The following is a 24641-nucleotide window of genomic DNA, read 5'->3' as shown; positions in this document are numbered from 1 at the left end:
GACCGGCTCTTGAGGCGTTTAAATCGGAGACACCGCAGACCGACTGGGGTGCAGGCAGCCCGCCACCCTGACACCACCGAGACCGACGCTCCCTCTCCCGGACTGACAGGCCAATCGCAGGCCACCACTCGCCCTCCCTCCATCCACAGCACGCTCTCACTCTCTCTCTCTCTCACTTACTCACACTCCCTCCTCCTCCTCTTCTTTCTCTCTCTCTTTCTCTCTCACTCTGGTTTTCATTCCTTTGCGTTCAATCCGTGCATCCCCTCCTCCTCCACCTCCTCCTCCTCCACCTCCTCCTCCTCCTCCTCCTCACACCTTTTGGTCAGAAGAGGAAGAGGAAGCCCAGCCCAGGGAGAGACGCTGAGAGGATGAAACTCTGACACGCCGACAGACCACAGGGAAACAAGAGCACAACTGTGAGTACAGCAGTCCTTTCACCTCTCACTCAGGCTTAACGCTGTCACACACACCTCGTCTTTCAGACACACACACACACACACACACACACACACACACACGTGTCCGGCATTTACTTCAAGCACACACAGTGACTTGACTCTACACCGTACTCACCATCTCAAAACCGTACTCACCATCCATCCACTGCTCAAGTGTCTTTGTCTTTTTCAGGCAGTCACAATAACAGTCAAAGAAGTGCAGGATTGTGTTGTTTGAACATGTGCAGTGTGTTCCTTTATGTCTGCTGTTTGGATTGAGCTTAGTCCTGTATTTAGTGCAGTGCACGGGATGCAAACAAAAACAATCCAGCAAAAGTGCGTTTCCTACTTTCCAGTATGTGTGTGACATTTCCCCCCACTTTAATGGGTCCACTTTTATGCTTTTTGCCAAAAGTCAACAGTGCATTTGATGTTTCTTTGTTTAGCTCAGATGAAAAATCACCCCAGCAATATGCAAGGTCAACTGAATAATGTTTCACATCCGCCGCCTCCTGTTGTGAGCTTCTTTTGTCTGTGCAGTTCAGCTGTTTTTTATTGGCAATACAGGCATGCTGGATCACAACATGAGGGAAACGTCCCTGTTCTTATCTCCCATCTTAAACGTATAAGCTGCTATAAGCCAATAGATGCCTGCGGGGCGAAAAAAGGGGGCGTACTTTCCTCTCAATGGCACAAGAATCCCAAGCAATCCCCACTGCTTATTGTTTAGCGCTCAGCCAGAGGAGGTCTGCATGCCGGGCTGATCTGCGCCGTTTGCGCCACACTATTTTTTGATTATGTTCCTGGTTCATCTCTGGCCGAGGCGATTTCCTATTTCCTTCTCCCATTTCGAGAGCGGGGAGTATAATATGATAGCGGCTCACATGCGGGGAAGTGCAGACAGTGGATCTGTGCAGAGGACACAGATTGCATTTCCCCTGGAGAATGCTCTCGCTGTATTAAAGGCACTAGAGGGCTGCTCGGCACTTGTCATCAGCTCCGCTAGTAATGCTGGCAAGGGGAGAAAGTAGACGTGGTGTTTACGGCCACTCTCTCATTTAAAGAGCTCCCATTGGCCCTAATGCCACAGCTGCATCACACCGGCCCGTTGCAATCCAGGTTATATTACATTTGTGAGGCCCAGGATATTGTGCCGGCGCCTCACTTTGCTTTGACAATCTGATGAGCAAATGTTGAAAATGAAAAGATATATATGTTAAACATCCCACAGTATATTAGATTTGTTGTTGGACTATAAACTCCTGGAGAGAGAAGTAAAGTATTTGCATTTTTATGGTGTGGTTTAACACGGATCACATGCACCACAGCGCCGGTTCCTGCTTAAAATTGAATTTGTATAACTCCTCCATTTAGTTGTTTGTAGTTCTGTGTCCTGTCATTCTCTATTTTGTTGTTGTTCATTTATAATTCTAATGATTTTCTGGCATGTTTAGCTGCTATAGGTAATATTTTTTCATGCTTTCCACGTTGCTGAATCTAAATGAGGGATTGATCTTGACTGTTAGAAATGTGAAGTGACACATCAATGGCTCTCGAGGCCCAGCCAGCCTCTGGTTGCCGATGTGTCAGCAAAAGTGAATGAAAAGCTTGAGACTCCCGTCCTCCTCTGTCTGGCCTTGGCAAATTTACTGAACCCTTGTGGTTTAACAAACACACACACACACACACACACACACACACACACACAGTGTTAAATCAAGGTAAACAAGACAATTATCTAGCCTTTCCTCCTCTGTAGTTGCCTTCTTCTTCCCCATGCAAGGATTATTGGGAGAGGCTGATTAGTTAGAGTTAAAAAGGAAAACTAAGTGTCCTACATAAGAAAGTGTAACTCCACTGACCATGCAGCATCACCTATAACCACCATCAAAGCTATGATATCCGTGGCACAGGAAGATTACAAAAGCTACATCACAAAAAGTAATTTAAACTCTCTAAATTAATGCAACTTTCATTTCGGATTTGCCTGTGGCTTTCATCGAAAATTCCTGCAATTTAAATGCAGAAAGCCTGCCTGCTTCTGACTTGGTCTCTGACCGTCGATTTAAATGTATCTTCTCCACGTTGTATGTTTCATTGTTGAGAAATATATTCAAGGGGAAGTTAATAGCCTTTTATGCTAGGAAACATATTTAATTACATATATCTTTCACTGCAAAGCTTTTACCCCAGAGGTGCTGTTAATGTAAGTCTGTGATCTTTGCAATTATTACAACTGCTTGTGAAGGCAAGATAAGTTACTGTCACCCCATATTTATTACTATCCGCCCATGTATCTGCACTTATTGATTAGATGGTTGGTAACCAGTCCTGATCATCAATAGAGATCCTTACAAGGCGAGGGCCAGATAGTCTTTCCACTCTCCCTGAAGGCTCAATTACACAGCATGCACAAGGAAATGTGTGAGGGGGGAGAAGGAGATCAGCTTCTGACAAGGTCAAATTATATATGTCAGCTTCAAATCATTTTGTCGAGGTATTCGGCCACATCTGAATGTAAAAAAGACACATTGGGAAAATCAATAAATGTTGTATGCTGGAGCTCTTTAAATATTCAGATACCTAGCTGATTAAATTATGTCTACTGGAAGAGATGGTTTGAGCTCCTCCTGGGTGTTTTTCATTTATTTTCAGAAAATCTCCACCTGACTTTAGGGTATTAGCTGCCAGTAATTGCACATCTTGAATAAATGAGCAGCGGAATTTACTAATTTGCCAACTTGTTACCATTTAAACGATGGTGATTACAATTGCAAACCCATCATATGTTCGCCAGTCTTGACTCAAATGCAGCACTACTTGTGTTGCAGAGTAGAAAAGTTGATGCTGTAATTGGTGCTTTGTGGGGCTGTTTGCTTTTGCTGGTGTTCTTAGACAATGGAACACACAGCCTATTCAAAAACCCGTGAATACCACAATTCAATGATGAAGGACATGTGTAGCAAATATTGAAGATACTTTTTTTCACTTGGTAGAGAGCCAAAAAGCAGAATTGATTTGTTGAGTGAGCCTGGGAAGGATAGCCTCTCCTCAAAAACCTTTGTGAGAAAGATGGTAATTGCAGGGCAAAGTGCTGCTGACAAAATACAGGAGGATTACCATATGACACCAATTGCAAGGTTTTGGAAGGTATACATATCAACAAAAACATTAGTTTTATCTCGCAAAGTAACGTCTACATCGGCAACGTGTTTTAAGGGTCAGTTCACAACACATTTTCTCATTTACCTGTAGTGCTATCTATCCATGCAGAGAGTTTTTGGTTTTATTTGTCTGGAATTTGAGATATCTGTAAGATTTCTGCCACCAGACCAATACAGTTTAGGTAAATGGAATTTTGTTTGTGGTGCTCAAAACATTGAAAACCAACATTTAAGAACAACAGCATGTCCTATAAGATGTCCTTGTTAGCCTATGTTCTGATTACTTATTGAATCAAATGGGTTGCAAATAACAATGGTATTCATGATTAATTATTTACTGATTATTTCTACAATAGATCAACTGATCATTTGGTCTTTAGCATGTTAGCAAACAGAAAAGAAGTGCGTATCAAAAGTTCCCAGAGCCCATGCTCCCTTCTTAAAATGTCCTATCAATAATCTAACACAGTCATAAGCCCCTTTTACACTGCCAGATTTTTGGCGAATGTTGGGCCGTTTTGCTGGTAACCTGTGAGCGTTTAGACACATAGAGCCGGACTGGCGGGTTGATTCGAGGTGCCCAATTTTCCGCCTCGTAGGGTAGTCATATTGGCGGAAACCTTTTGGTTTAAAAAGAACGAGGCGCCCTTCCGCCATGGGAGGGGCTGTTCATGACTTGTGGGAGGAGCTGTTGATGACGCCGCATGTGGGACCCACTGGCAGTGGATAAACAGGAAACAGCTGATAGCAGGAATGAGCAGCTAGTACTAGTAGCAAGAGGGAAACACAAACCTGACAGACACTGTAAAGATGAGCAACTGGGGAGACAAGGAATTGCGCGCCCTCCTTGTCCTCGTAAACAAAGAGGCCATTAACCGTCAGATAATGGGGACGGTGAAGAACAGGCCAACTTATGAGAGAATCGCCGAAGGACTGACGAGCCGTGGTTTCCCTCGGAGTATATCACTGTTTACGTTTACATCTGAGCTACATGTGTTGTTACTTGCTCATGCCCCCCATTGCTCCGAAGAAGGCACATTCTGTATAAAAAAAAGTATGTAGGTGGCATTTTGCCGCACTCCCCGATTTTGTTTTTATACTGCCAATGCTGAAAAAAGACTGATTGGGCTTTCCTGCAAATTTGCACAACTCCTATTTAAAAAGGGCTATAGAAAACAAAGGGAACCACATATCACATTTGAGAAGCTGGAACCAGTCTATGTTTGCATAACCCCCCTATTGGATGAAATATTAATCGCTTAACACGTTTAGTACGTAACACATTAAAACAAGGTTGTTGTAGAACTCAAAATGTTAACTGTACCAATATCAGTCTATTCACATCAGATAATGAAAAAAATTAACGGCAAAATAAGAAAGTACATCAGTATGTGATTCCTTAGATCTCATATTGACATAGTTTTCTTTTAGCCTAGATACTTTAACAGCATAATAGAATTCCTGAAATGCAGTTATGGCTTTTGGATTTGGTGTGCCACCCCACGATTTTCAGTGACCCCACCTGGCCACCGCTACGAAAAATGTCTGTGGGCACCACTGCAATTAGCTGATTAATCGATTCCGCTGTAATGGAAACTGTCAACAGTGATGTCTGTTGATTATCCAGACTAACCAAGACTGTTTTTCTTGGAAAGACAAACTGCTGTTGAGTAAAAAGTCCTTTTCGATGCTGCGAGAACCACAAGCAGATTTCCGTTCACCTCCATGGTAACAGTGGCAGTAAGACGGATATCGCAAACCTTGGCAAATAAACCCAAAGTATTTACATGGTTGGATATCAGGAGGAGTAAGTAGGAAATGTGTTTGTGTGAATTACCTTGTTAAAGTTGTCCTGTACAGAAATTGTGCTGTGAACAGAATGTTTATTTAGTCCATTTTATTAGAAAGTTTATAGCAGCCCTGGGTGGGCTTTTGCCACTCAGTCGCTATTTAATCAGTCTGTACCCCGGGCGTTAACCTTCATTACCTCTCTGTGTCATTCTCTGCAGGGTCATGCAAAGTATCATCAAATATTTATGATATTAATAACTGCCTTTAGGAAGGAAAAAAAAGAACATAAATAAATCTGCTCTGCAAAGCACACGATTAAGGAGTCCATTCCATTTAATAAATGGGTGAAGGGGAAATAAAAGGGCAGTCCTGGAGCTAAAGGGACGAGACGTTACAAAACCAGCGACTTAAGAGGGAGATGCCACAAAGTCGGAGCAGCAGACGGCTTTTGTGGTACAGTGGGATATTTCTTCTGTAAATTTGTGCATTATCTGGTGTGCAATTGTTCTTCTGAGAGCTTATGCGAGCCTGAGAGAAATCGTTGTTGTGGATGGCTTGAGCATCCGCGGTCCCCGGGGGGCCTCCTACATCGACAGACTCCAAATAGACAAACACGCAGACACCCACACACATGCGCACACATATGTACACAGAGCTGTTTAGCATGGAAGCCGATTGAGGCAGGGCCCAACATTAATTATCTGTTTTTCAGCCGAGGTCTGGTGACAGTGATTAGAGTGAGGGGTTTTTTGGAGAGTGGTGCACACACACAGTCTAATGAGGAAAACTGGCCTCTCTATAGAGCTCTCCAGGCACACTTGATCTGCTCTGTGGCTCTGCAAGTGTATGTGTGTGTGTGCACAAGTGTGTGGGTGTGACTGTTGCTCCTCCAGGCTCGCTGCTGGGAGAGACACACTCTGAATGTGAGGTTTAGAAGCTGATGTAAGAGTTGAGACACTCGCAAAGCGAAAAGGTCTTTTACATAATTGCTGTTTAATTGTGACTTATTGTGATGATTAATGTTTGGTTTACTGGTCGAGGCCGTTTTGGCTTTGGTGCACGCAAAAGCTTGAGCTCTTTAAAAAATAATGTGATTCTGCGAGCAGACCACATGACAGCATGGACCAGTCTGTATCCCATGGAGTCTGTTTGGAAAAAGAAGCAAGCTGCTTTCCTTGCGAGAGAATTATAAATGGCTGTGTCCAAACTTTGGCAGCACGGAGCCAAAAATACTCTGCACAGTAGTGTGGAACAGCAGTGAATCTTGTGTTCATCTCAAAACAAAGGAATGATTTTCTACAGGCTGAGAGAGAGATGACTTGAATGAGGTTAGAGATTTAAAATTCAGAGTCAAATGCTCGCAAGGTTCGGGTTACTTTGACCTAAATAAGCTGTGATACGCTGCAGGGTTTCCTATGTAAAACATTGTTTTATCTGAACATGACAGAGTTCAGAATGAACCAAATGCACAGACATTTTCAGCAGCAGGAGCAGCAGATTGCATGGCTTGAAATAGTAGTTTTCTTTCACCAGAAGCACTGGTCCAGCACATCAGCTCTCCAGTATCGTCGACTAAATCACATTTGTGAAAATGCCAATGTTGGTGTGCACCTGACTGATAGATTTCTGCCCGCACCAGGTTGGCTTTAGGCAAGGGCCTACACGTCATTTTCCACACCATTTTGTCCCAAAGTCGATTACTTTGCCTCTGCAGCTATGGCCGCCTCTGAATTGAACCACACATTTAGCTCGGGAGCTGCCAATAAAAGTCAGAGAGCCCGGCTTCCATCAGCGTAATGATATTTCGGCCTCAGTATTAGTTCAGCACTGTTCTCCACAGCAGTTTCTGCTCAATTAAAGATGGTCCATATTTAAATAAGTAGAAAATCAGAACGCCGGCCCGACCCGTGTGCATTCAGATATGCTGTCGAACAGTTAAATGATGAAGTTTGAAATGGACTTTTAAAGCAGCCAAACGCTCCACACCTTTCGAGTTTGAATAAGGGGAACTGTTCATTTGTAGCTGTGAAATTTTCCTTTAACGTTATTGATGTAGATTAACTTTTAAAAAGGTAAGTAAGTGAAATGTGAAATAATTCATCAAGAGTCAGCCATGTAAGAAATGTGATTTTCGCTGGCAGAAAAAACTCGTAGACCATTACCCCAAACAGAGGAAGTAGATTAAGGGTGGGGCTCGCTCTCTCTCTTTCTTTCTTTCTTTCTTTCTTTCTTTCTCTCTCTCTCTCTCTCTCTCTCTCTCTCTCTCTGTCTCTCGCTCACTCTCCAGGCCTGAAAGTATGAATAGCACATTTCCAACTAAATTGCCAGGCAAAGCAGAGGAAATAAATTTCAGCTAGTGTCAGCCCTGTGCGCTCATGGTTTGGAACTTCCGTTGTCTTCCCTTCCCCGGCCACTTCGGCTTTATTTAGCGGGAGCTGTCATTTCCCATAAATCCCTAGGAGGAGGCGTCCGTCAGAGCTGCCAGCTCCCCTGTGTGGAGCACCTGTAACAGGGGAGCGAAGTGACAGTTGTGCTGGGACGGTCCCATCAAACGTACAGACACACAGACACTCACAGAGGATTGCTTGCTCTGAGACCTTTGTAAGTTTCTAAACAGAGTAGCAGCTTCCACAGTCGTTGAAAAGTCAATACATCACAAGAAATTTAATAGATTTTTGGGCTACGAGTTAATTTGAATATGTTTATAAGCTTCTACCTGTTTCTGTAAAGTATAAGTAAGCACCACTCAAATAACACCGTCCTGGTAAATAAACATTACACTGAGTTTCTTTCTTTTGTGCCTCAATCACAGTGTTTTGTATTTATGCCTGTGGCTGTCAGCCTTGACACTTTAATAAATGACCATAGTCAAAAAAATGTACAGTGCACACAAGGTCACGGTATCTGTCAATTGTCATTTGTTACAGACTAATTGTTTTATTATTATATTTATAAATGCCGCTTATAAATGCTCGTGAGGTGGAAAAAGAGGAGAAGTCTTTTCTTTTCCTTTTTTTTATCAGATTCAGCTGTCAGCACACATGCTCCATCATCTGCGCTCCAGGAAATTAGAAAGGAGAAACGTTTGACAGCACAATTTCACAAAACACCGCCACGCCATCATTTCATTTTCTCTGAACCTTTTTTTTCCTTTCATTTATTTATTTCATTGTCTTTTGAAAAACAAACAGAGTGATAACAGCGGCTCCTTTTCAGGTAATTTATCCTTGTTGCTGTGTTACGCTTTACTCTCCCCTTGCAAAGGTTTAACCCCAGCTGATTAGCCAGCGCACAGGTGGGATGTCACCTAATCAAAAGAAGAGGGTCATATTATGTAGGAGATGACTAACAGGAATAAAGGGCCGTTTGGTTTAACAGCTGGTGGCTTGATGCCATTTTGATGAGTAAGATCTTGGGGGACGTGCTGGTTGGTTGGTCTGGCTCTGTCCTTGGCTTGCTGGCCTGAGTTGCTCTACTGAGTCTTGACCAACACGGCAAGAAGTCATCAGTCGCCGCGCAGCCACGGCGGTTATACATCACCAATATCAGTCGCTGACGGCTGCTTATCTCTCAGGTATCGATTGGAGGACTGTGCAGGGGGGACCAAAGCAGTGCGGCCAATCAATGGGGGCATTTCATTCTCCTTGAACGTCTGCTTTTTGATCCTCAACACTGATTGGTCGGGCTCACTCCGATACTGTGGGGATTTTTATTTTCTGTTCTGTGTTATGAAAAGGAGTGGGTGGAGAGTGATGAACACTTTGGTGTTGGCAGCCTGCTGAGCTTCTCACGGATGTGCATGGCATATGTGCGAGAATCCTGTTGTGTTCCCCCTTCACTGCCAAGAACCCACAGATCTCGCTTAGAGGTTTGATTCAAATTTGCACTCTAATTTCGGTACACATAATTCCATCACAGAGATATGGAGACCAAAAAGCTTCTCCACTCACAAAGTTTCCCTGGATTACCTCCAGCGTCTCTGCAGCTGAAGTACATGTGTAATCTGTGCAGAAACTGTAAGACATCTTTGTATTCCACGTGGTTGTTGGGAGATTTCATAGAGTTATTGAGCTTTGCTCTGTACAGCTGACACTTGAAGTCGTTAAAATCAATTGTACACATATTTAGTCTATTTTCAGCAAATTGACATTTGCAAGTTGTTTATTACATAGTTAACAGGGACATGGAGTATTCCAGGATACAACCTGAAGGTCAGAAGCACCCAAGGGTCACAAAATAAATGTGAGGGATTGAAATTTGATTAGCAAGATGGCGAAGAAGCGGAAAAAAAAAAAAATTATAGCTCTATTCACACAGGGCTAGTAGGGACCTCATGTGATCATGTCTGTTTCGTGCGGTGCATTTTACACAAATTTACTGACATTATCCCCCGGATATGATTTCAAGGCTCTGCATGACATCATCAACATCTGCCTCCTGAATGACAAAAGCAACGGCTGCTGAGAAGAAAAACTGTCATTGGACACTCAGTTTAATTGCTGTATAGGGTGATGAGCCGACTGAATTTGCACTCAAAATTCTCTCAAAACTTTTCATTTATATTGCCAATGCATCTTACATACAAGGAACAGTGTTGAGCTCGTTACTTAAAAATGTAATTTATTACTCAGTACTCTTTTCAAAAGCAATATTACTTTACTTTTTACTCCCTGCCAAAAGTAATCTGTTACACTAGTAGTTATATTGTTTTTCTTAAACACCCCACAAAACTGGTAATTGTCCTCTCTCCTTAAAATTCAGATTTTACACATTTGCCTTTATTTGAATTACAGGGTAATCTCCGTGCTAGATAGAGAACATTAGCTCACAACTTTTTTCTTTTTCATCGGGGTCCTCTGTTGGCTGTGATCATTACTTTTCCAAGGATCTCTCTGATAGACAAAGGGTTAATCATAGAGATAGGCAACTTTTTATCAACAACGCAGTCCCTGATTGACTGTCCATGTTGTTTACTACTGTTTGGATCCCTGATTGGCCCTGTTTGGATTGTAATTACTGGAAAGTGTTTGGGGCGGCACCAGGGCCAGACTGATACAGGGAGTGAAACAGAATGTTGAGTTTACGCCATCAGGATGGTCTAATGCGGAATTTATACTACTGTGTTAAATCGACACCGTAGCCACAGCGTAGGCAGCGTTGCCAGGTGGGAAATGTAGGATTATTGTACCAGAGACTCAAAATTATCGTATTTTGAGGGAAATTATCGTACATCCGTCATAACCAAAATAACAATCCTACTGATGCGCTATAGGCAAATATAGTCACTCTAGTGTTTACTTTATTTTCCATTTTCCTTGCTTCTGTTTTTCCTCTTCTTCATCTTCTTCTGTTTTGAATCTCCTTCTCACTCGACTTCCTGATGGGTCCTAGCGCCTTGTGGGGCGGGTACAGCTGACCATTCAGCCAATTGTGCTCACTGTTCAGAGACAAACGTCACCCATATCTCATAAGCAAAGTGTGATGGGCTGGAAACATGTCACATGGGAACAGATGCCTTCAGGGCTCACAAAAAACTCTGGCATACTGATTACAACCACACATTCATGAAATGGTCAAATTATCGTACATTTGGCCTTTTTTGGGATTATTGATCGTACATCATACAGAGGGCCAAATTATCGTACAAATACGTTAATTATTGTACACCTGGCAACGCTGAGCGTAGGCTCTGCGTTGACATGCATCCTACTCCATAACCTACGCGTAGCCTGACGTGCACCTCCCCAGAAATGTAACTACACGTTGCTGCAACACACACCTCCTGTCTATATTTTCAAGCTGACACCATTTCCCTCAGTGGAAACAAAGCTTTTATTTACTTTAATTTCACAGATAAGAAACAATAAATTGTAAAGACAATAAAGCCTGCACAAAAAATAGCGTTTTAAGTCATTAAAGCATCATAATCCTATACGTATACTTAAGGATTTATCTTGGTTTCATATGAGCAGAGGAATTCTCAGCTAGTCCCTAGGCTAATTTATACAATGTAAAATGCCTAAGGCTTGTGCTAATAACATTAGCATGTTGTATTTTTTTTGGAAAACGCGTTTAGTGTGACAGTTGTTTTGTCAGTGAATCTTGTGAGTTGTAATGGGGCCAAATTGTGTGCCGTTACCTTTGTTAAATGCTGCTGTTGTCCTTGGTTTTATATGAGAGGAGGAAGACATCGCTAGCTGCTAGGCTAATTTATACAATGTAAAATGCCATAGGCGTGTGCTAATAACATTAGCATGTTGTATTTGTGGGTTAGGGTTAGGGGTTGTCTGTGAATGCTGCGAGTTGTAGTGAAGCTGATTTGTGTACTTGTGTTTGAAATTGTCTCTATTAAGCCATGTTTAATGCGTGTTTTTGGGCATGTTTTGAATTAACTAAATTTTACAGCACTTAACAGAAACCTCAGCTTCCGACTAGTGTCCAACTAGTGTCTTGGAGGTGTAACTGCAGAGTGACACCAACACCACCGCATGGCTTAGGCGATGTGCATAGGCGACATGAGTAGGCTACGGCGTAGGGTCTGCCGCACAACTGTAAATCCCGCTTAAGCCTGCAGCTGTCCATGAATAAAATCCTGTTTTGGTTGTTTAGCTACTGTAGGGCTACCTGTGGTGTGCTTACTCGAGCTTCACACTTTTGTGCTTTTGATCGTACAAGGTGTTTCAGGAGGTTTGAGGTCAGTTTTTTTGCACTGGAAAGTCTTAGCACCACTACCTGGAACAATGATGTTTTTGTCATCTCTCATTATGTGATTGTTGGATTTCAAATCAGTCGTGGGGTGACAATGAAAATGAAGCTGTGACGAGTTATTTGTTTTTGGGCTATTAATAATTTGTTACACTAGTCGTTACTGGGAAGTAATAATATTACTGTAATGCGTTACTGCTGCACTGCAGAACACTGATCTGGAAAGAGGCAGAAAAAAAGCATGGTGAAAACAAAAACCTTGCAAAAAAAATACAACCCCGAATCACTGATTTGAGATGCAGAAATATTATCACATGACCTCTTTGTTCGGGGAAATATGTTGGGTAATTTGCAGTAGAAATTTTACTCAACAAACTAAGGGCATGGCAGATTTGCATCGGATTAAGATCACAGACGACCTCTGCAATTACAGTTACAATTACTAGAGGTCCTCAGGTAATATTATTCCTGTGTGAATAGGGCTTATGCTGTGCAGAATTGTGTTTATTATTTCTGACTATTCCCATATGTTTTCGTTTAATATACAGAAGGTTTGAACTTTTTTTGACTTAAAAACCCTAAAATGAGACAATCTGAATAATGCTCACAGACATGTAGAGTATAAAGGAACACAAGCCGATAAAGTCTGAAACCAGGGCTCCAGGACTGGAATTCTATAAGCAATATAACTTTTCTTCCCTTATTCAAATCTGTGACATTTTCTTTAAGCCTCCTCTGTCCCCTTGAGGCAACAGTAGCCGGTAATGGAGAGAAAATAATTAAGCCAAACAGAGCTGGTGTCCGACAGAAACAGCATGGAAAGAAATTGTCGGTTTGGCTCAGACCTTTTCCACTTTGTTGCCTCCTTTATGAAACCACTTTTACTAATCAGTTGCACTTTCTGAACAGAACACCTGAAGCTAAATGTTAAATGAGCATGTGCAGGAGGTGAAACATCTGTGAATGTTTCTGACAGTTTTTCACAGAGAACACCGAAAGTGATTCTCTATTGTGGCTTCACTTGAGATCGGGATGAAAGGTTGGTGGAGTTTTCGTCAGTCTTGATTTGGCACGACTCCTGCTGGTTTCATGGTTTCCCTGAGCAGTGTTTAATAATCATCGTCATCTTCACAATGAATATGATTTACGGCCTTAAAATCTGTTAATTAATACTCTGACATTTACAGGACAGTAAATCTCAGATGGAGGACGCTATCTTATTCGTCCTTCTCTCTGTTTGTACAAATAACCCAGCAGCCAGGGATCTTTAAGTTTGAGAAGTTAGTGCTTCCTCTGAGCATTAAGTATAAGTACACCATTTTCATGGTACGCAGATTATGTATTTTCACTATTACCACCATTTTTGTGCCCTATTATTGCCATCCCCAAACGTAAATGCACACAAATCACGTCAGATCTTAAGATATGCAACTGCATCCCCTCATGCTTAGTAAATGAAAATCATCAAAGTGAGAAGCCAGAACTGTCTGAACCAGCCACAGTCACCAATGAGTCACTGCTTAATAATAAAGAAATCCATCAGCTCCCCACATTTTAAGATCTATAGAGAAATCTAAACTTCACAAATAATACTTGTTCTTTGAAAGAGACTGCCAGTTCATACCATTTGATATGCTGTCTCTTGGTTTTTGTATTCCAAAAGTACTCTGCGTCGAAGTGTATAGATGGCTCATATTGAATTCATAAGCCAGTCATGCAGGAAAACGGAGCACCTTTCTGTGATTTACTTTCAGATTGAAAATGAACAAAGACGGTTATGCCACTCTATTTGTGGTTCTGCTGGATCCAGAGAGATCACTGTTTGCATAATATCTTCCTTATAGGTCTCCTTAACCTTTGCGGAAGGCTTATTGACTCTCGCTAACCTTGCAGGGAGCTGCTGGAGGACAGGAGATGATGAGCGTGCTCAGTGTATGGAAAAAGGCCCATGTGGAGGTTTTTCCGCCCCCACCCTGCCCTTGCCGAGCGACACCTCTACCAACGCTTTGCGTGACCTTTGCCTTCTGATCTCTGTTACCATGGTGAAGCCCACAATGTTGTGAATTCCGGCACAATAGACATATGATACAATACCGCTGCCTGCCTTTGATGTACTTATACCAGGTACTGAATAAGTATAACACTGTTTAAAATAGAGGTTAGAGGGTGAGATCACAAATGTGAGATGATCTCTGCAAATTGTTAATTTTGTGAGAACTAGAGGTTCGTTGGGCAGATTTTCACAGTGCCAAATGACAAACACGAACACTGTCTATGCATGCCTCCACAACCTTTAGTGTTACCTCCTCTGACCACTAGAGACCCGCTTGCCCTTAAAGAGGCAACAGATAGGATTTGGGTTTTTTTTAGCTTGGCGCCACCTAGCGTCAGCAGTGTTGCTCGCACTGTCGCAACGACCAAATTGACTGTGGGGATAAGAGATAATCAATAAAATGTAGGCTGTAAAGCCACCAGTATACCTCTGTGTATATGTAGAATGAGAAGGTGTGTGGACACTATACTAAATAAATGAGTAAAGAGACCGAGCAACAATTATCAGATTTATCTGAAGAAAAAACAAATAGTAATGCAAATATTTATACCAGAATGCACAGTACCAGTACAAACAACTCACAGTAAATTATACCAATATGCACAGTATCAGTACAAACAACAGTAGACATGTAAGGGATAATGTATAGTGAGCCGGTGACTGTTGAAAAATAACTCCTGACAGGGGAATGGAACCCCGACGCGCAGGGAGTTATTTTTCAACAGTCACCAGCTCACTATACATTATCCCACTTAGAACATGGCTTACTACTAAAACATTCAAATGTTACAACTGGCATCCATATTATTAAACTAACCGTTATATAAACGGTCCCTGGCTGCGGCGATTTGCGATGCTGGCCAGCTAGGAGTTAACTAGCAGGCAGTACAGTACAGTCCTCTCTCGTCTAGCTAACATTTAGCCGTGTTACTTACTGATCCGTTAGAAAGAAAGCTAGCTGGACACCGGTTTTGAAGCTTCTTTGGTCACGGAGCTCCCTCCATCTCTTGAACGCCTGACTGAGGTTTACTCTTGTTTTTCCTCTTCTTTTATCACTCTCCATTGCCTCCTCAGACAGAGGAGCTAATTTTCTTTTGCTAGGCCGTTTTTCACTTGTTTCCAAACTTTGTCCGTCTGTCATTGTGCTCGTGACTCAACTATCTCATGCCCAACTCCTCATAAGGACCAGCTCCAGTCCCTGATTGGCTGACCGACCAGTTTTGCAATACATGACGTGTTTCCTGCCATAAAGCAGATTTTTTTTCTGCGAAATTTCGCCCCGATGGCAGAAGCTCATTGCAAAGATTGCAAAGCCACTAAGTAACCTATGTAAACGCTGATAGTCTGATTTTACTGTGTATACTACCCTGTGCAACCCACATTATTTTCATAATGATATATTTAGGAAAAGATGCTGTCTGTTGCCTCTTTAAATAGTTGACTGGACTGCTCCACTCCTAGATTTCTGTAAAAGTATAGAAGTTCTAGTAGTGAAGCATAGTGCACACCAAATACATCACTGTCAGTTCTAACAGTTGAGTCATGTGTTTTGTAGGATCACTGTACAAAACCTGCCTTAGTGAATAGAAAATGTTATTATCCATATAAATGAGTAAGAAAAACAATACACTGCACACAGGGGTCGCGTTAACCGGATATTCTCGGTCATTGACCGGTTTTTTACAACGATGACCGGAAAATCTGAAGGCCGTCGGTCATTTTCACCGGTTGTAATTTCTACCCCTGCCCACTTGGCGGCAGAGTGCACAGTCAGTGGTTTAAGTGGCTGCCGTTTTCACACTGCAGAGAAAAAGTCATTCATCTGCTTCATGTAGCGTTGTTGACATAACGCCCTGGACACACCGGACACGGAACCGAAGCGCAGCACCCAGCAGCGGAGGCAGTTTTCAGTCTGCGCCCATGTTAACCTATCTGACTGTCCACACAGGCCGCTGAGCAGAGCGGAGCGCCCGCGGAGGCAGCGCTTCAGTTCGGCGTCTGGTCTATTTTTCATGCAAGCCGCGAGCGCTTCTGTCAAGCTGGATAGAGCGGATCATACCAAACAGGAAGTCGGACACAGAAAAGACAAGAGAATCCGGCCAATTTTCAAAATAAAATAACAACAGCACGGACTGTGGAACGTGAGGAGAAAATACCGTGTTTATAATTTAAAAAAACACAACAGTGCATAACCGAACACATTTTTCAATACCCTAATCACTTCATTACAATTTTAATTTTGTGTCACCGAGCCTACAGACATAACTACATAACGCCCTGGACACACCGGACGCGTTAGTGACGCGTTAGTGCCGTCCGGTGTGTCCAGGGCGAAGCCTAATGGCACGGGTGTGTGGATGTCTGTTCATCTTTTCGTTCATGTCCTTATTAATGCACACTTTATAACTTGCTTGTTGGATTTATTAAAAACGAACGAATGAAAACTAAATGTCTTTGAATATCTTCATTATTATTTAAAAATGAAAATTCAAATAGAAAATAAAAATAGATTATGACAGGATTTTTATGACCCTGTCGGTCAAAATGACAGGCGACGAAAAAGTCTAGCGCAATGTCTGACTGCACATGATTTCCAGATGAAGCTATGGAAGCCCTGAAAGGCAAGTGGGAAAAAAAAAAAGGATTCTGGTGATTTATTTTGTAAGTCTGGTCAAAATGTTTTCTTTCCTGTGTTTATGACTCAAGAAAAGGTGAAAAAGGGGTTTTGCTAGGATAATATTTCTAGATTGCATTATGTTTTTTTGTTTTTTTTTCTAAATCTGCGATGCCCATCTAACACATGCACTGCAAACCTGAAATTATCTAGATATTACTAGGAGCTGTATGTAAGAACGCAAACATCCAAATCAGTTAGATCAGATATTTTAAACAGACTTTACCCTGCTAGCTCCCTGGTACAAAGTCCGATGAAATGACCAATTAAGCCCATGTGTGAACAGAGCACGATGTTGTCCAGAGAATTTGCTGTGAGCAACTGGGCATGTAGATGACAATTGTATCATGACGCTAGCAGAAAACAGACATCTGTGGGCAAAGAAGAAGGGTGGAAGACAGTAATGAAAATGTCTTACCGGAGAGACAACGAGATTCAGGAATTTCTGTCAGCATGAGCTGACGCCGAAATCGTCAGATGAATTCAAGAAATGGCAAGAGACTCTGTCGTTGATGACCAAATTACGAACTGGCTACGGGACCGCATTGCAATCCATGTCATGTCCTGCCTCCTGTTTTGCCCAGGCACCAGTAGTCAGCTAAACCAGTGGTTCCCAACTGGTCCAGCCACAGGGTCCAGATTTCTCCTTAGTCATTTGTTCAAGGTCCAGACAGTTAAATAAATTCAGAGTCATCCTTGCATTTGGCCATATCGTTATGCTAGTTTGCTGTCTCTTTTGAGTAACTGTCCATTAGGCACTCACTCTGCAGCAGGACACAGCACTTCAAAATAATAATTGTTAGTCACTTGTGGTCGACCACTGGCCTAAACCATACAAAGTATTACCAATAGGTGAGAATGCTCCTGACACAGACAGTCTCCTGTCATGTGCTACATGCGTGAAAGAGAAACTCTGGACAATTTCCAGACCTGATTGATGTTTTCCTTGAGTTTTAATTTACCCTTGTGGTCTATACACATGATGCATACATTGTGTGTTAGCAAATAATGTAACATTACTCTCATGTCTTTGTAATCAGCACGACATCGAACTTCTCACAAATTGCTAACACACAATATATGTACTTTGTGTTTTTTCCTGTTCTTAAGTCATAAACAAAGGAGAGAAAACAGTTTAGATTAGGTTTACAGTTGGATCACAAGATTTTCTTTTTTCCAATCACCTCTCAGGGCCTCCATATAAAGCTCAGTTCTGCAGTTAAAGGACTTTTCCCCTCATTTCCTTCTCTTAAAATGTAAATTCTTTTCAAATAACATCTTTTACCACCAAATGTGTATTTTTAAATTGTAACCAAATTGCAAATAATAGCTGAATCCACATATTTATTGTACCTGAACAATTCCCATTGTTGCTCATGCATGTCCTCAGAAGTGCTCCAATAAAAGGCATATGACCTTTGCTACGCTTCAGAGACCAAGGTTGCGCAGGTACCCGTTCCATTTCACTTCATATTCTCAGAGGCCCCGTCTGACACATTTCCTCTGTGATTGATGATGATGTTTAAAGCAAAATTATAATCCTCCAAAGATCCAGACATGGTTAGCCCTTAAAAGAGAAAAAGCTTGTCAAATTATTTGATGTTTTCAATGAGTTTGGGGAATTTTTTTTGTAAATGATACATAAATTACATCTCGTACAACGTCCCTTCAATACATCTAAACTTAGGATGTAAGGTGCATTTAGTTTCTTGGTGTTGCAGCAAAACGATAACTGATTATTGCTGTGCCACTTAGTAAAGTCATTCCATGCAGGTTTGTTTGATTGGGCTCATGGTCAGTAAAAATTAATTTCTTTTACTGCTGAATTCAGTGAGGATTTGCACATACCAAAAGAAAAACAAATAAACAAACAAACAAAATAACATTCCAGATATACTGAATGGACCTTGTGAATAAATTCAAGGCAAGGAAGGAAAAAACTACCAAGTTAATATTTTTAATAAAAAAAAATTTCAAGGCTTTGTAAAGAATGTATTTTTAATGTAAATACAAAAATAGTGTTTCAAAGGTGTTTTTCACGGGGCGCCGGTGGCTTAGTGGTAAAGCAGGCGCCCCATGTACAAGGCTGTTGCTGCAGCGGCCCGGGTTCGACTCCAGCCTGTGGCCCTTTGCTGCATGTCACTCCCTCTCTCTCTCCCCCGTTCACGCTTGTCTGTCCTGTCCATTAAAGGCTAAAAAGCCCCAAAAAATATCTTTAAAAAAAAGGTGTTTTTTCACACAAGGCAAAAACACTAACTGCATTGAATCAGACACAGAGTTATTTTCTGTTTGGGTGCACTATGGTTGAGGTAGAATTAACCATCAGTTTACCACCAGGTAACCAGGTAGGCTGATAACACATCAAACAGCTCATTGTATTACTGTTGCCAGTGAACTTCTCTCTGACGTTGAATCCAGAGAATGGGGTCTTGATGGTTGTGGCGTTGGAGGAGACTGGGGAGGGGTCAAAACAAGACAGAGCTGTCGAAACACTGAGAGCCATCCTTCACGTCTGACTGTAGTGGTTAAAGGGCAGCCAGGCTCTTAAAGAAACCATTAGCATTTAGATTTGAGACGCTCCCCCTACAGAGCAGCAAGGAGTAGTTGCGTCACACCTCAGACTTTTTTTTGCCTTGAGTGGGCCCAAGTGGCAGCTCCGTTGCCCTGATCAATCTCTCAATATGCCTAAATTGCTTTGGATGACCTCCTTGTGAAGAGACAGGATTGGCCATACTGATGCTCCTCCAATCAATAGCAGATGCTATCATGGCTCATCAACAATGAAGTGTTTTTAATGGAGGTCAGGGCATGGAAGATCTAATTCATTTTAATTTGTAAATTGTGGCATGACAAAATTCTAATCAGGGCGCTTTGCTATCAGATATGCAGACTTCTGAGTCTCCCGCTCTGTGTCTTGTTCTCGTTCCTTCCTCTCAGCCTCATTTACATTCATGTCTGTCTGTGAATCCACACAGGACCGGAAAGCATGAATGTATACATGACATATATTAAATATCAGTCAGCACTGAGTATCACTCAGTTTTTAATGCTGAGCATTTCTTTTTTTAGGGTGTATCATCTTTAGCCAAGACAACTTTTACTCAGAAACACACCCTTGCACATGTTCCACCTCATTAAGTAAAGATTGAAAAGATTACAAATATGACATGTGCAATTTATTATCTTAATTAATTCACTGTCTTCTGTCAGAGACAGGCAGGGCGGCTCTGTCATCCAGAAACCATTTTTCGGTGGGGATGTTCATAGGAAGACGGCACTGTGTTGTTTGCCCAGATTAGTGTAAGAGGTGAGCCTTTTCCATCTCCCCTTCCATTTCAGCTAAATTTGCCTCAGCCACAGTAATATGCACCACGGGATCTTTCCCCCCCCGTGAGCGGAAATGCAATTGGAATGGGATGCAGCCGTCCGTTGTGATTGTGTGCAGATGAACCTGTCTGCCCTTGCACCCGGTGCATGAGTGAGGCCATGCAATGCCCGTTGTCTGTGGAGGCTCTCGGTGCAGCAGAGAAGAGGGCAGGTCCGGGGGGTCACTGTCTCCACACAAGGCAGCACGCTTGCTGAGCTGTGACAAATGCAATCGGTAGAGAAGATCGCCACAGCATTTCAAATGGATTAGGCTTTCTTTCAACTTAGAGGGAAATTGGCAAAAGCCTCCTGTCATTGTTGGCATAAACAAGGAGTAGGTCGCTGTCATTACAGAATATTCAAGTCAAGGATACTGCCAGTAAAAAAGCTGTGTTTTGTGCACTATCAAGGGGCCTTGACAAAATTCCAAATGTGAGGAATGCACATTCAGTTAGGAGGGTTTGGGCTGAAACATTTTGTTCAAGGGCTGTTGTACCTCCTCCTTTGGTTGTAACACAGAAATCTATGAGTGAATTATGGAAAATAATAATTGATGAGAGGCAAGGGTATAGTGCTGTTCAGAAAAAAAGGAAGCTTCAGAAGCAAGCAGCATCAACCCCCCGTCTTCACTCTCGAGTGTCCCCATTGATTTATCAGGACTCTATTTTTAGTTGCACATGGAACAGTAATGGATTCATGGGAATTAACAATGATTCATGCGAAGCTAATATCAGAGATTTCAGAGGCTCGATTAATGTTGGAGGAATTCAGCGCCTCAGCTCCCCAATTATTCATAATATTTCTTCCACTGCATAAACACAGATGCCTCTACCTTATCAGAAAGGCTTGTTATAGGAGCAGGTGTGTTTGTACTGTTAGAACATCTAATGGGTTGCAATTAATAGCATGAACTTTTTCCCTTCATGGTCCAGCTGATAATGTTTTTGGATTCCTGTTATCAAAACAACAACTCTAACTAACTCCAAGTATTTACCCCTGATAAGATCTAGCCTTGCAGATCATTTGGGTTTTCTTTGCTCATGTTCTCAGCGACTAAGATTTCTGCGACTACCCCAATACAATGGAAGGGAATGGAATTTTGTATGTGGCAATCAAAACCCTACTTCACACTCTTTATTCATTTCTGCGACAAGTTCGAGATAGAAAATTATACCTCTTCAGAGTTGTCTTTTTTTAGGTTAGTCTGGTTCCAGACGTCTGTACTGCTTCCCTCATCGTGACTTTATCAGCCATTCAAATAGGTATGACATTTCATGTTTGGTAGGTGAGAATTAAAATAAGCAAAAGGCCAGAGCCAGAAAAATGGCAATAGAAAAATTGCCAAGAAAACGGTGAAAAGCATACATTAGATTGACACAGCTGTTCAGTTAATAAGTTGACATATCAGCAAAAAACCCATATAAATTTCCATATTTATGTAAAATTGCTAACTGTTTCTTTCATTTGCTATTGCAGCTACTTTGTTTTCAGATAATGACAACAAGATAGATACGTCCCATGCCTCCATAGGTGTAGATTTCGGGGGGACGCAGGGGACACATCCCTCTCAATATTTAAATCAAGTGCATTTGTCCCCCACAATGAGAGCATTAAAAGTAGCAGAGGACTTTAATTTTGACAAAATTTACTCCATAAATAGATGAAGAAAAGATACAGAATAGTGCAAAATTCAAAATAATGCAGGAAATTAAGTGTTTGATGCTCAAATTTTCTGGCATGCACCCCCAAATACCACGCTTCATATGTGTCCAAACCAATGTTGCTATGAAACCCACGCCCTTGCATGCTGATGATCAGTTAGTGCAAAATAACAACCCCTCCCAAACAGAAAACACCCAACATAAACATAATGTCAGGCTGAATAATGAAGTGGAACAAAACGACAATTCAGTCTGATTGTCAGGCTACGTTTATACAGCATCATCTGCTGGTCTGCGATTGAGTTTAGATTCAATTTGATGGTTTGCTTCGCTGGACGAATGAGCACTTTGTCTGTACTTCTACATTTATGATGACTTGTGGGATGTTCCTGTAGACCCTAATGGATTTGACTGGTCTGATCTTTTGCATGATCTAATTGAATGAGCCAAACATTGAGGGCCTGCAGTTGTGAAATGGTGTGTGGGGTCAGCCATACAAATACTGCCAGAGGGAAGACCTTATAGGCTAATAAACATGGATTTGGAGTCTTTTTATGACTTTGGTGCACAAAGCATTACACAGTAACATTTTTAAAAATTCAAAAACAACAATATCCCAGTTGCTCAAACTAATCCACAGAACTCGTTGTGAACAGTTTTCTTTGGTACAGCTTTCTACAGAGGAAATAATCCACACTTGAGTATCAAGCGTGTTTATTTGAATCAGTGTCTTGAATATAGTCAGTGGAAGAAGTAATTTCAGTGTTATTACCCCAACGGATGCATTAAGAGTCAACAGCAGTATTCAGATTGTTGTGAAAAGAGAAGAGAGTGTTCGCACACCGTATGCAAGATTTGATAGTGTGTGTTCGGGTGTGTAATGTAAAATTAGTTTGAATGTGTGTGTTCAAGCTTGGCTTGGCATTCTGCTTTACTGTCTCTGATGTTGTTTGGTGGGTGCACTGGGGATGGCGGTGGTAGCAATGGCAGTGACCCCTGCTCAGGTGCCAGTTCCTCTTACTGACTTGTATTTCTCACCGCCGTCCTCCACTAGGTGGGAGTCCTCGCCTCACAACATTAACCTTACCTCAGAACTCCAGATAGCATCTCGTTGCTGTTGTTGTTGTCGACAAGATCAATGAAGCACAAAAAGCTTAGTGTTGAGTTTATGAAAGGAATTATGAAACGGTTCTTATGAGTTTAGTCTCCCAAGCGAGACTTTTCTTATAGCAACTCTGCAGTGTCTGGCAGAGAAGATTCAGGTCTCCTGTTGAGTCAATATGTTTCCTCTCCGAGCTTTGTTGGCAAATATTCTGGAGAGAAATACTTCACTTGGTGCCCTGTACCATTAATGTTAAATCCAACCAACTTCCTTTTCACATCTTTTCAATGATATTATGATACTATACCATACCCTGTCAGCCCTTTTTACCTACTATGTTTATGCCTATGGGAAAGAATTTTGGCCTTAACACAGAGCCTGAAACTAGCTTTTGACTACTGAAGGGGACATGTTGTACTTGTCTTTATTATATGTCATCTTTATAATGGTACAGTATTGGCTATTCATAAGATGTGATCAAAGTTGTCTAATAATGAGGTAAACATAATAAAAAACTAAAACTAATCACTGGAAGTAAAAANCTGTCAGCCCTTTTTACCTACTATGTTTATGCCTATGGGAAAGAATTTTGGCCTTAACACAGAGCCTGAAACTAGCTTTTGACTACTGAAGGGGACCTGTTGTACTTGTCTTTATTATATGTCATCTTTATAATGGTACAGTATAGACTGGATTCGAGCCCGGGCCGCAGCGGCAGCAGCCTTGTGCGTGGGGCGCCTGCTCTGCCACTAAGCCACCAGCGCCCCAGGCTTCAGGCTGTTTTGAATACTTACGAGACAAGCTGACATCAGCTTGTGGTGGATTTCTTTACATGGTCATCTGATCCAGACATGGTACTGCGAGTGTTATCCACTGCTACATGTAGCTCCATGCTAACGTCAAGAAAACTTGTAATGTTGGTCACTGATGTTAATTTCTGTCCAATTTTGGATCGTACTCCTGCTGGAACATGTTTTGTTGTGAAGATTTTCGTTTGAGTTTTTTTATTTGTGATTTTTCAAGATAGAAAGTGCCGCTACACTCCTTTACAGCCTTTACCCAGCTGTAAGTACACTGCTACATGTAGCTAAATGCTAACATCAGGGAAACATGTAATCTTGGTCGCCAGTGTTGTTTTTTCCATGATTTCCATGATTTTGGGTAATATTCCTGCTGGAACATGGCCAGTTGATGAGATTTTGGTTTACAAGTGCCTTTTCACAGTATAAAGTGCCCCTAAACTGTGCTGGAGTGTGGCTGCAATGATATTGCAGAGACACAGAGAGCACAGTTGCAGAGGACCCAGAAAAACTGACCAATAAGGGCAGACTGGGCTTTCTTAGAAGGGGGGCTTAAAGAGTGTTAGAGCCAGAGGTTGAATACAAGTGTTCAGACACAGAGAAAAATAAAATGTTTTTTTTTTTTTTTTTCACATTAAAATATGTAAAGATGTTATGGTAGAAACCCAAATGAAAAATTAGCATAACAGGCTCCATTTATGGAATCTGATGCAACCCTTTCTCCTAGATATTGTGTTCATATACAATTAATTTGTAACAACAAGCACATGTTTGGACAAAATCTAATGTGGACCGGATTATGTTTTTATCAGCATGATGAGGAAATGTTGTTAATTAACATATTTGGGAAGTCACAAAAATGTTGATACTGAACTTATCAGTAAA

General features: G+C 41.7%; 1 protein-coding gene across 3 annotated transcripts in view; it reads left to right on the top strand.

Moving 5' to 3' along the window:
• The first annotated feature begins 268 nt into the window (after positions 1–268).
• LOC126404819 (RNA binding protein fox-1 homolog 3-like) overlaps positions 269–24641 on the top strand; it is a 457207-nt gene continuing 432834 nt past the window's right edge. The window contains exon 1 of one of the 3 annotated variants that reach the window (XM_050068158.1): positions 269–419. The gene's annotated coding sequence lies outside the window, so the exon portion shown is untranslated. The remainder of the gene's footprint in view (positions 420–24641) is intronic. The other 2 variants (XM_050068155.1, XM_050068156.1) reach the window with 2 other exon arrangements.

The sequence above is a fragment of the Epinephelus moara genome, chromosome 18 (genome assembly GCF_006386435.1).
Source record: "Epinephelus moara isolate mb chromosome 18, YSFRI_EMoa_1.0, whole genome shotgun sequence".
Classification (NCBI taxonomy): domain Eukaryota; kingdom Metazoa; phylum Chordata; class Actinopteri; order Perciformes; family Serranidae; genus Epinephelus; species Epinephelus moara.
This window is presented reverse-complemented; position numbering and strand designations above follow the sequence as displayed.